Source organism: Botryllus schlosseri, chromosome 2, assembly GCF_051294905.1.
Source record: "Botryllus schlosseri isolate E-star chromosome 2, Bs_hap1, whole genome shotgun sequence".
NCBI classification, from domain to species: Eukaryota; Metazoa; Chordata; class Ascidiacea; order Stolidobranchia; family Styelidae; genus Botryllus; species Botryllus schlosseri.
This window is the reverse complement of record NC_137237.1, coordinates 26,919,958-26,932,796: the sequence shown is the minus strand read 5'-3', so window position 1 is coordinate 26,932,796 and position 12,839 is coordinate 26,919,958. Positions and strand designations below refer to the sequence as shown.

General features: G+C 40.2%; 2 protein-coding genes across 2 annotated transcripts in view; both read right to left on the bottom strand.

The window, feature by feature from the left end:
* LOC145457410 (cilia- and flagella-associated protein 144-like) overlaps nucleotides 1-5,825 on the bottom strand; it is a 203,074-nt gene extending 197,249 nt beyond the window's left edge. Inside the window, exon 1 of the mRNA XM_080335632.1 lies at nucleotides 5,808-5,825. The gene's annotated coding sequence lies outside the window, so the exon portion shown is untranslated. The remainder of the gene's footprint in view (nucleotides 1-5,807) is intronic.
* LOC145457142 (uncharacterized) overlaps nucleotides 1-12,839 on the bottom strand; it is a 62,377-nt gene that overhangs the window by 7,427 nt on the left and 42,111 nt on the right. The window lies entirely within an intron of this gene.

Here is a 12,839-nt window from a genome sequence, read left to right as displayed (position 1 = left end):
GGATGCGCTTCGGTACAAGCGAGCACGCCTTATCAGCCTTTCCTTGACTTGTAAGGGTAGACCTGGGTCCACAGAATGTATTAGGGCCCTACCAATTTTCGCGCAATATCCTTCAGCTGATAGAGATATGTAGGCTACGTCTAAATAGTCTACATTGGATATGTCACATTATTATGATATCGATTGCCTTAGCCCGCTAGTTTCGTAGGGCTCCAGAGACGCGTGGCGCTGTTGATACACAACACACACCCGCCTTTCCTTGACTTTTAAGGGTAGAACTGGGTCCACAGAATGTATTTGGGACCTACGAATTTTCCTGCAATATCATTCAACTTATAGAGATCCTTCCGTCTAGGTATAGCTATATACATTAAATATTGTATTAGCCCGCTTGTAGTGTCGGTCCCCAGAGGCAGGTTGCGCTGTTGATGGCGGGTGTCGCTGTCGATACTTCCTATAGCCGCACACATTACGAGCCTTTCGTTTACCTGTAATAATAGTGGTACACAGAATGCATTAGGGCCTTATGAACCTTCACGCATTCTTCTGCAACTTATAGATCTTTCCGTCTATGCAGCTATAAACAATAAATATGTCAGTGTCAGATCATGAGGTCGACTGGCTTAGTCCGGAAATAATACAGGATTTACTGGCGATTAATGACGAGGATGAGGCACCGAGAGTATCTTCCCGGCTATCAGTCGGGCCTACAGCAACGGTAACCAACGCAGATGTTGCGAATCCGCTGATTGCTTTAGGAATAAATGACATAACCTTCACTCCGTATGGGCACCAAACTGTAAAGAATTGGATGATGGATTTCGAGAAATCCCGCAACAAAGACAGGCTGGCCAATGGCCATGCAGCAGGGCAAACACTGCGGCTGAGTTTTTTTTATCAAGAGTCTGGAAGAGCAGATGATGCTTCGCATTTATTGCTGAAAATTATAAAACAAATAATGTATAAAGAACAAGACACGTCGGAAAAATGGAAAGGTGGGGAGATAACATCATATGAGTGCGACGTACTAGAATACCTTGGCGGATACGCAATAAAAAAAGCGATTTCAAAATTCAGTGTAATAAAAATTCATTCTACTAAACCGAAAGATGGCAGCTTTATTACGCTAATGGAAAAGAAATCCGGATCTCTCCATTGTCCTTCATAGGATCTGCTCAGTTTAATGCAAAAATTTATCACTTGCTCAGCATTGAATTCAGCCGTCGGCCGGACAGCATCGATACCCGTGGCTTTATTGAATCACTGATGACTAATTCTTATTATCAGTCCTTTATTCGGAAGATTGAACAGACGATGCTGTCAGAATCAGATCCCGAGTTGATGGAAAGAGTACTGACTCATAGCCTACATATCTCTATCAGCTGAAGGATATTGCGCGAAAATTGGTAGGGCCCTAATACATTCTGTGGACCCAGGTCTACCCTTACAAGTCAAGGAAAGGCTGATAAGGCAGGCGTGCTCGCTTGTACCGAAGCGCATAGAAAAAGTATCAACAGCGCAGCGTTTCTCTGCGACGCGATTGCTCATTGCTATTGCCGCGACGCCAGCTGATCCCACTCTGGCCGCTCGGCCGCATCCTTGCTCTTGAGCTAGTCTCTCGTTTCGCCAGACAGCATTGTTGCGTCACATTGCCAATCTACTTAACAATCAATAATTTGGGGCTGATTGTGGGGGTTCCAGGGCCATGAGTGGAATAAAATTTATATTTTCGTAATCAGTGCAGAGTTAGCTTTCGATTGATACCCGATTCATCAAATTTAATGCTCGGCAAGCCGGTCAAAAATGACCGTTAAATTGCCTGTAGCCAAATGGAAATCGTGACGTGATACAATTTCATTGAACCGTGAGATTTGCTTGTGTCGACACCATATAGGACACTATGATCTCACCAATCCCACTAAACGCATGCGCTCCGTACGGATCGTCTATTCCAGGCTTTAGTGTAACGACAAGAGGTGATCAAGTAGGGCTTTTTTGAATCTATTATAAGGCAATTCACGGATATGTGATGGTAATGCATTCCAGATGATAGGTCCCGAGTAGTCGATAGATCTCTTAGTTAGGTTGCTATTGGGTTGGGGTAAGTAGACGTTTCCTTTAGACGAAGATCTCGTGTAATGGGAATGGACATGTTTAGCAGGTATGAAAAAGTCATCAAACACAGGAGGGAGACTATTGGAAAAATATTTGTGAACAACTTTTGATACTTCGAAGCGATACAGTTCATCAACTCGCAAAATTCGATGCTTACGGTAGTAAGGCGATAAATTGGTACGTAAAGGTACAGATGAGATCAGCCGTATCGCACGGTTTTGCAGGGTTCGAATTCTGCACAAAAATGTTGTACATGCATTTCCCCATACTACGATTCCATATTGCAGATGCGAGTGGAAAAGAGAGAAGTAGATGGTTCGTAGTACTGATCTGGAAACCAAAGATTGGAGACGGGTCATTATTCCCACACACCGAGCTAGTTTTGATATTGTGCATTCAATATGCTGCTTCCAAGACAATTTGGAATCAATGGTGACGCCGAGATATTTTGCTGAGCCACATATTGAGATTTGTTTATGATTGATGTTCACAGTGAAATTATGACTGGCATTATTTAAAACGAGCATCTCGGTCTTATCTGCATTCAAACTTAATTTGTTTGCTTGCAGCCATCTCGACACTTTTGGGAGTTCCCTATTCACAGATGCATGCACATCATCGACAGTGTTGGAGGTTATGAAGAGGTGAGTATCATCAGCAAATAGCGTTGTGCGGAATAAAGATGCATTAACAATGTCGTTAATATAAATGAGGAAAAAAGTCGGTCCAAGGACTGAGCCTTGTGGGACTCCACAAGTTATATCTCTGGTAGTCGTTCTTAATGTCCCCAGTTTAACAAATTGTTTGCGGTTTGCCAGGTAGCTTTCAAGTAGAGTTGCTGCAATACCCCTGATTCCATAGTGTTCTAGCTTGTATCTTAAGATTCTGTGGTTAACTGTGTCGAAAGCTTTGCGGAGATCGATAAAAATGCTGCAGCCACTTTCTTTTTGCTTGATGGTTTTGTAATAGTCCGTTACAATTGATAGTATTGCATGGTTGGTGTTGTGGTTGGATCTGAATCCATGCTGGGTCGGAGACAGTACTGCATTCAATTCAAAAAAGTTCTTAAGTCGGCAGTCAATCAGTTTCTCAAAAACCGTGGCAAGATTTGGCAAAACAGATATTGGTCGGTAGTTAGAAATTAGCTTTTTACAGCCTTTCTTAAACACTGGCATTACTCTGGCAGTTTTCAGTGCATCTGGGAAAATGCCTAGACGTATCGACTCATTGAAGAAAATGCATATAACATCACCAATAATATCAAAGACTAGCTTCAGAAAGTGAGTTGGGATGAGATCGGGTCCTACTGCTTTGTTACTTTTCATTTCAGATAATACGATCGCAACTTCTCCTTCACTTGTCGGCTCAAGAAAAATGGATTTCTGAGGGCCAGGACTCAAGTACGAGAGAAAGTCATCGGAGGAGTTTGGTATTGAAGCTGCAAGATCCGGACCAATGTTGCAAAAATACTGATTGAACTTTTCTGCTACTGCAAGCTGGTCTTTGATGATGCTGCCATTCTCGAGTAGCTCGATGTCATCAGTACTCTTGGGAGCATTACCTTTAGTTAGGTTGATAATTTATCCAATGGTTTTCCATGCGTTCTTGGGATCTTTGGAGCACTCTTCGAATCTTTTTTGGAAGTATGCTTTTTTGGCATTTTCTTTCATATGCGTCACTTGGTTTGCATATTTTTTGTACACTTTTTTGCCTTCGATGGTGCCTTGCAGATAGTAGTGCTTATGCATCCAATCCCTTGTTTTCATCGCAACTAGTATGTCATGACCAATCCAGGGTTTCGATTTCAAGCGCCTTGCATTGCGGTTGACTTTCCTAATTGGGAAAGATGTGTCGAGGGCTGCCCGCAGTTCCTCAATAAATTTTTCAAAATGGCACTTGTAGTTGTCAGTTGTGAGTGGAGGAATTTTGTAGTTGTTGAAGGTATTGCTGACAATTTCAATATACTCCTCTATACCGCGTGGGTTTAAGGGCGTTCGAGATTCAAATTCTTTAGCACAATGTGGCAGGGCCAATTTCATGTGGCAGATGATGGGATAGTGATCAGTCATACTGTGTTGGAGCACAAAAGGGGACAGGTGATATTGATGAGTGTTGCAGTAGAAGTGATCTAGTAGAGTTTTGGATTGATCAGTTATTCTTGTGGGTTCAGTAATTATCTGAGCTATTCCATAAGAATCAAGCATTTCACGGTACCTTGTGTTAAAGTTGGTGGTCTTCAGCAAATCAATATTTATGTCTCCCATAATAAATATTTGTTCGTTAGCTGCCGTTAGCGTGTCCAGAATATTTGAGAATTCGTCAAGAAAAGTCTCTTGCTTTGTTCCTGGGTGTTTGTAGATGACTGCCACTGTGAGAGCTTTTTGTACATGTACTCTGACAAATATATATTCTACGCCTTCGGTTTCAAATTTTACGTCAGGCATCATGTCATATCTCAGACCTTCGTTGATGTATAGTCCAACACCTCCAGCGTTCGTTTTAGATGGCGAGTGTAAAAAGTTGAAACCTGTCAGGTTAACATTAGTCGTTGGATGTTCTTTCAACTTGGTCTCAGAAATTCCGATGATGGTTGGTGAGCAATTGAACATTTCAAACAGGGGGGGAATTTCATCTAGATGAGCTTGGAGGGATCTTGTGTTTAAGTGTGCAAGTAAAATTCCTTGAGATGATGGGATATCACTACTATTCGTTGAATTGATAGATCTGCAGTTGCTCACGTTGAAAAAGTTTTGAGCCATTTTTTAGTGTGGGTTGCGTTTGCAGTGAGAGAGCAGTATAGCAGTTTCTATTTGAGTTTATCGAGGTCATCCTTTGACTCAATGTGGATTCTGGGTGCACCATCATTCTTTTTCATGTAGATATTTCCATTTGCAGTCCAGAGGTATTTGAAGCTTTTTTTTTGTTTCGCAGCTCGCGCTTCAAAGAAAACATCTCTTCTGTAATTTGTTAAATTTTCGTTTAGGAAGAGTTGTTTCATTCCTTCTACACCAAAGTCCTTGATATCCCTTTTGGCCTTTTTCACTTTGAGAAATTCTTTTTTTGGTTGCTCTGAAGAGAATTTGGCTATAACAGGTCCTGTTTTGTCCTTATTTCTGAAGCGCACTCTATAACACTGCACAATCTGTGGCGCAGTAATCTCAGCTTTCAAGGCATTAGCTATTTTCATGATAGTTTCAGGCAGATTTTCTTTTTCGGAGTGGGGAACACCATGAAATTCCAGGTTGTTGTTTCGAGATTGCTGCTCCAGGTTGTCGTTGGTGCGTTCTAGGTCAGATATTTTTTTGTTCAGGAATCTCATAGTTGACTCAAATTTGTCGTGTTCGTTGAGCATGGATTCTTGTGAGGCGAGTTCTAGATTTTTTTTGGTGTCCTCAAATTCTGCATTCATGAATTCCATACCAGTCTTGCAAGATTCTATCTCTTCTCGCAGTTCTTCTACGGCAGAACCAGATTTTTTGATATCTTCAGCTGTAGTCTGCAGTTCTGAGATGATGTTGCGCAGTTCCTTGTTTTCTTCCTTTAACACTTTGACTTCAGCGAGCGTATTATCCAGTTTACTCTCCATCTTTTTCAGTCTCAGCAAGATGACATCTTCGTTTGTTCCGGGCTTTGTCATTTTGTTTCTTGGATGGGTATATAGCCTAGATTTTAGCCTATATTACTTTAAATCTTAATACAACCAAATACTCCAATCAACAGATTGGACATCTGAGATGAAATTACTTACTGTGCAGGCTCATCTTAATTGCTAAATTGTCAATAGTCTACTGATACTAACATTTTGCTGTTTAGAGATGTTCGGTGGGGGATTGTGGAAAAAAAGTTGGATGAGTAAGGTGAATCGCGGTGACTTCGAAACATTTAGAGAAATCAATTTTCTCCTGTGATATAGGCATACATAATCATGTTTGCCATAATAACACCAAGATTAGCTGCTAGATAGAAATGTCCAGGCTTGGCGTTATATGTTCATTATAAAACAAATTGTCAATTTTGGTGGCATATTTGTTGCAATTATACCCACATGTGTCGACGGAAGTGTTACGCGTTATTGTTACATTCACCACCACATATATTTGTGGAAATGGATTTTCGGCACTGGTTCATATCTAATCGAAGGAGCGAATTTTCAAGACAAGACCACGTATTTCAAAAAATGCAGTTGCATAAATCGCTTTGAAATAAAAAGAAGTCAACTCAATTTCTACATGAATATTATGATCTTACTTTCAAGAAAAGTCATTTTGCTGCTGTTTCTCACTAAGCCTAAAGTTATCATTTGCACAAGAAAGATGACGATTGCACGATAACAGAGCTAAATTTGAACTGAAACTTCGTGGGGGTCCTCGGCTTCCGTGACGATCCGAAAGGGGTCCGCGAAGACAAAAAGGTTGAGAAACACTGCTGTACCGCAGTGATTCCCAAGTCTTTTTTGGTGTTGGAGCCGGCCGCATTTCAAATTTCAGAGTACGTTTGGAGCCGCACGAATACACTCATTAACAAAAATTATAATGCATGAATGCACGTACCAACGAATAGCAACAATAACACGAAAAAGTACACAAATCCATTTAATGTCCAACTTCGCTTTGGCTTTGAGCGTCAGGAAGTATGCAAAGCGATGCGTAATTGCGGGGAATGCAGTACGCAATAGCTGCTTGAGGTGGTCATCGGTCAATCGATTGCGATATTGATTTTTGATTTGGATCATTTTGCCAAAACATGCTTCACATAGGTAAGTTGATCACAATGGAGAATCGTTTATTTGGGCATTAGTTATCAAGTTGGGATACTTTCTCTCTGGAACTTGACTCCAAAATTCAAGTAAGTCTTCATATTTCAATAATTGCTTGAGCTCGATATCTGACTGCATGTCTAGCAACTCAAGTTGAAAATTACTAGGGGCAGTAGCCTCATTACCTGCAATAGGATTTCAAAACATTTTCATTATGGGCAAAAAGCATTCATTCCGCCAATGCGGCGGTCGAACTCATCAATAAAGTTGCTGATAAGCCTATTATATGCATCAAATGATCCATTGGTGTGATGGTCAGATACTGTTGGAAAATGTGTTCTAACACCACCTGCACTCAAGTTTGGTGGTGAGCAGACTTAAATTTGAGTGACGATGCACGCATTTAAGTGTGAGAATATTTTGGGCGCGAGTTGAGTAACGAAATAGTTGTGGAGTAGAGAATCGTTACTCGACAGCAGACGAATTGGTCTCCACCCTTAATTATAAATTCCAGACTCCAAGCCAAGCAAGGGTAATTTTTAAATGTGAATTTGTTTTTGTCATGATTTGATTTAATATTTTGTGGGATTATAAAACGTAACGCCGCAGCAAGGCTAGCTGGGAGCCGCGGTTGGGAATCACTGCTGTACAGTGTACATAACTATGACATGGAGTAGAGTGCGTTCTCGTGTGGCTATGACGGTATCGACAGGGGACATGAGGTGATTTTCACGTTACGGGACTTTGCACAACCACATAAAATAACAGTTCCTTGCTACGGCTACAATCCAACCATTCGATTATTGCCGGAGCCGTAGCTGGAGCCGTAGCCGGAGCCGTAGCAGTAGTATCAATGATCTGCGGAGCTGGAGCAGCAGCTAATTTATTATAGAAGAGAGCTCCAGAGCTGGAGCTGGAGCAGCTTAAAATTTACCACTGCTATAAAGCCCTGAATGTAACACATCGTACAGCAGCGAGCGAAATGGGTTGAAACGATGTGCTTGCTGGCAGACTTTGTTGACAGTTTCCATTTCGCTTTGAGAATGGAAATCGGCGCGTAGTTTACTAGGACCGGGCGGGGCAGAGTGATTACACACTGTAAAAAATAAAGGTGTATTTTGGGGGTGGAACAAGGGTGGAAGTATTGTTTCCACTTATGGTCAAAGGAGGGCGAATATAATACACATTCCAAAAGGTGATATACTTTTCTCCACCCCTATTTGAGCGTGGATGATGAATCCACCTATACGCGTAAGGTGCTTATACGGGATTGATGTCGCGAAATTGAATGCATGTACGCAAGGTGGCTGGTTAAACAAACATATGAAGGCCGAAAAGACAGTGATATGTGATTGTGTGACAGTCATATGTGATTGATATGTGACCCTCATATCGATACACAGAGACAGCGAGATATTACCATGCAAATCAAGCACATATTCATGGAATGAAATGAAATGTTCATCGTTCTCTCTCTCTTCATTGCACGGGGCAGATATTTGTTCAATTTAAAAGTGTTGGAATATACAATTATTCAATCGTCCTTTGATCGTCCGTAGTTCGACCGTTACCGTATATAGTTCGAAGTTTGTTGTTATCATTGTAACGGTGCGACTTACACGGTGTGTGATTTTGACTGTTGCGGCATAGGAATACAGACACTGAAAGAAATCGTCAGACTGATGCCTGCTTCTGATTGGTTGTTGAATTACTAAAAAGTTCGGGTGGTAAAAAAATGGCACCGACAACACAGATGTTGTAGTAAGACGAGCGAATTTTTGTGAGTCCGTCGAGTATCCGAGAGGGAGATAGTTGGCTTTGGATTTGGATTGGCTTTGTCCTGCATGCATTATAAAGGCGGTTTCGTGTTGGACATACTTTCCCAGCCTGTCAAGTGTTTAGCTGTAAAATTGGATCGTGCAATCAGATTGCCACGACATTCATCGACATCTTTGAAACGAGCTGTATAATTAATCATGCAGCTCAATGTTTCATGGCCAAGAAACGATCTGATTCTTGTTATACCCATAACAGTGCTGAATACCGTACCAACTGATATTGGTTCAGACCGCTAACGCAACCACAAATCTCTGTGTTGCCGATCCTTACTGATTTACCGCCCGATTCATCTGTTTCTGTCCAATTGGATAACATTGGTGGTGGGTCAAAAATAATTGTTTGATCAAAGTCACAGCAGTTATGTTCCACTGTGTGATACAGACTTGGATAACTAGATAATTCTAGTTGTCTAATTTCACCAAATTAGAGGGAAATGCCAGTAATCTAATTATAATTTATTCGTGAAATATTTCCATGCTCTAATTCTAGTTCTAATCTAATTTAGAGAAAGGTGTGTAGCTCCAATTCCAGTTCTAATCTAATTTGGAAAAATCTGTGCAGCTCTAACTCTAATTCTAATCTAATATGGAAAAACTTTTGTAGCTCTAATTCTAGTTCTTAACTAATTTGGAAAAAGCTGTGTAGCTATAATTATAATTCTAATCTAATTTGGAAAAACTTGTGTAGCTTCAATTCTAGTTCTAATCTAATTTGGAAAAAGCTGCGTAGCTCTAATTCTAATCTAATTTGAATAAAAAACTGTAGCTCTAATTCTAGTTCTACTCTTATTTGGAAAAAGCTGTCTAGCTCTAACTTTTATCTAATTTGAATAAAAAACTGTGTAGCTATAATTCCAGTTCTAATCTAATTTGGAAAAAGCTGTCTAGCTCTAATTTTTATCTAATTTGAATAAAAAACTGTGTAGCTCTAATTCTAGTTCTAATCTAATTTGGAAAAAGCTGTGTAGATCTAATTCCAGTTCTAATCTAATTTGGAAAAAGCTGTGTAGCTCTAATTCTAATCTAATTTGAATAAAAAACTGTGTCGCTCTAATTCTAAACCTATTTGGAAAAACTTGTGTAGCTTAAATTCTAATTCGGAAAAGCTGAAAATTTTCTAGTTGTCCAAGTCTAGAGCGATAGGTGTTTCATTTCTTATGTCGAATTCACTGGTAACAGTGGCTCGTGGGTATATTCATGTTTTGTAATACCGAATTCTGCAGTGCGGTTTTTGTTTGGTAATTCCACCCCTGGTCTTCCCCTACCTGCTTTTGATTACGTAATATTGATAGTTCTCAAACATTCACTCTTGCTGGTGCGAGACAACATTGTTCTGTTTAAGAACTACGATTGGTGGTGTGTCGCAAGTCCAGCAGCTTTCAAAAATGCTTCATGACGACTAAGTTTGGGTGTCACTGTACGGAATGTCCTATCAAGGTAATTTGAAAATTCCACGCCCGAAAAAGTAAAGTATATGCACAATTTTCATTCGCAAAAGTGCATGCCATCTCACAGTTTGAAACGCAATGCTGCAAAGCCAATTTTGGTTCCTTCAGTATCCCTGCTACCATAAGTACACATCTCTGTATCCAGGTAGATATTGCATTGCGGAGAAATTGAGTGATCCATTAGATATGCTGTCGAACATCCCCTCATTTTGACGCCAGGTACTCATGACGGAAACAATAGTTCTGGTGAGTTGTTGTAGTTCTGTTGGTTTTAACAGAACTAACGATCTCGTCAATTATGCAAACAAGTAATTAATTGTCATCCATTATTTGCTCTAAATGTTCATTAGTAGGGCGATTTTTCTGACCTATAAAACGAAAGATTTTGACCTAAAAAATCTAAATTTTGACATGTTTTGACCTTAAAAAACTAAATCTTGACCAAATTTTGACCTAACGTATGCAAATTAGGTGTTTTCTTAAAAATGATAGAATTGAACTACTTATCCTCCTCTCTTGTTTGAGCTGTCTGTCCTTACGAAGTAGTTTTCCCTGAAAAAACGTTTAGACTCAAAAACTGACAAATTTTCACATCACAAAATATTGTTTTAACAAAATCTGGCCCTATGATGAATTCCAGTACATGACGTACTATGATGAAAATAATTCAAAATTGTTGTAGTACAACGAAAGATACTTTCCTACATTCTCGGTGGAATATCTAGATATCTAGTTCTAGATATCACTGATTCTCGGGTAAAAAGTGTCTGTCTTTACTAGGTAGCTTGCCAAGAATGGAGATGTGGCGAGATAGCGTAGTGGGATAATTCACAGCTACAACACCAATGGGTTGTGGGTTCTATTGTCCGACCGAGGTCGACTCCGGAATTCCTACCCAAGTGTTGAAGGTTTATCTAGGTTCCTCCTCGCCATCTCATCCGCGTAAGCGGTGTCTTACAAAAAGCATAGAAGTGGGCCGTGCTACAAATCGGCAGATACGGAATCGAAAATAAGGAATATCGGCCTGATGTAAATGACCATTGTAGTCGACAAACACCATGAATATACAAACAACAACAACAAGAATGCAGAAAAAACGTTCAGCTGTAGCAGCTGTTGGCTGACAACACTGAAGTTGTGCGAGCGTACACTGCTGGTGACACACCGTGTTGCTTCATTCTGGCAATGGTGTACATCTCAATTTTTCATAAAGATGTAAGAACCATGCAATGCCCACGCAGTCTTGCTTCATTTAGGATATTGCGGTACGTTGAGCGTAACACCGTGTTAACCTATTTGTTTCTTTTGACAGTGTTTATGATTCACAATGAGCAGACAATGCGCTGTCTGCAACGGTAGGCCTATAAAGTAGGCTACAAGCTGTAAAATGTCAAACGATAAGTTCACCGATTGTGCAAAATCTACGATACAAATGAAATGCAGGTTTCGAAAAATTTTGTCTTTGTAAACAAATTTGACTTTTTTTGACTTAACGTTGAAATTTTGACGTTATTTTGACTTTTTTTGACATGTCAAAAAAAATCGCCCTATTCATTAGTCATGTTCAATTGTACAGCAATCAACATAAGGACGTGCCATCAGTTTTTGTGCCATTTTTAATATATGTCAGGGGTGGCCAACCTGTAGCCTCAGAAGCCGATATGAATAAATGTGTGAGCTCGGAGTATACCGTAAATCAGAGGGGCAACTTCTCGACCGGGCGGGCCGGACAGGGGAACATCAAGATAAGACGGGTCGGATTCCTGAATTTTTTTTATGAGCTTTGGGGAACTTCCCCCGTGGGTACGCGCCACAGATCCGTCCATCCTACCCTGCACTACCCTTTGTACATACAATTCACAGACGCACACTTTCTTGCAGATGCGAACTATATCTGGTATTAGGCGACCAACTCACGAGCGATCCTAAATCGGCGATATGAATGTGATAAAAAATCAGCTTGCATGTGGCTTCTAGTCGCGCGAAGCGCGAAATGTTTTTGAATAAATCAATGAATTTGATCAGTGATATTGGTGCTTGTATGAGCAAGTGGTTTCTTCGAAAATTTACGCCCCTGTCGTAAATGGACGTAATAAACAATTTAATGCGGATATTTGGCGTCAACTTGGTGCATTACGACCGTGTGCTCGAATGCTGCCGTAGGCTGTTTTAATATTAGAAAATGAGGCCGTGAACAGCAAAAAGGTTGGTCATCCCTGATCTATACCAATACCTCCTTAGTAAACAACACACTTATGCCCTGTAAGTTGTATTTTGTATTACAGAATCTGAAGATCTAGACTGGATGGTTAGTTTACCTACCATTTTCGGCGAAAAATATTCCAACTTCTTCCTGGTTGATCAGGTACGAATATTTATCGATATTATCAAGTAGTTGTTTGATTTCAAGTATACATAATTCAGGATTGTCAGAACGATTCGACAGTCCTAGTTGAAACGTTTTCCCCACGGTGAAAATTACCAAACTTTGAATTTCATAGCAACTATGTAATTATAGTTCAAACACATTCTTTTCAACGGTATATAGCCCATTGCTATGAAATCGTTTTTAGTCTGGCAATCTTTCATAACTAATCACGTTGCTGGGAATTCGACAGCAGAGCAGTCATATCTTCTATAGCTGCAACCGATGAAATAAGATCAGATAGGAGCATTTGAACA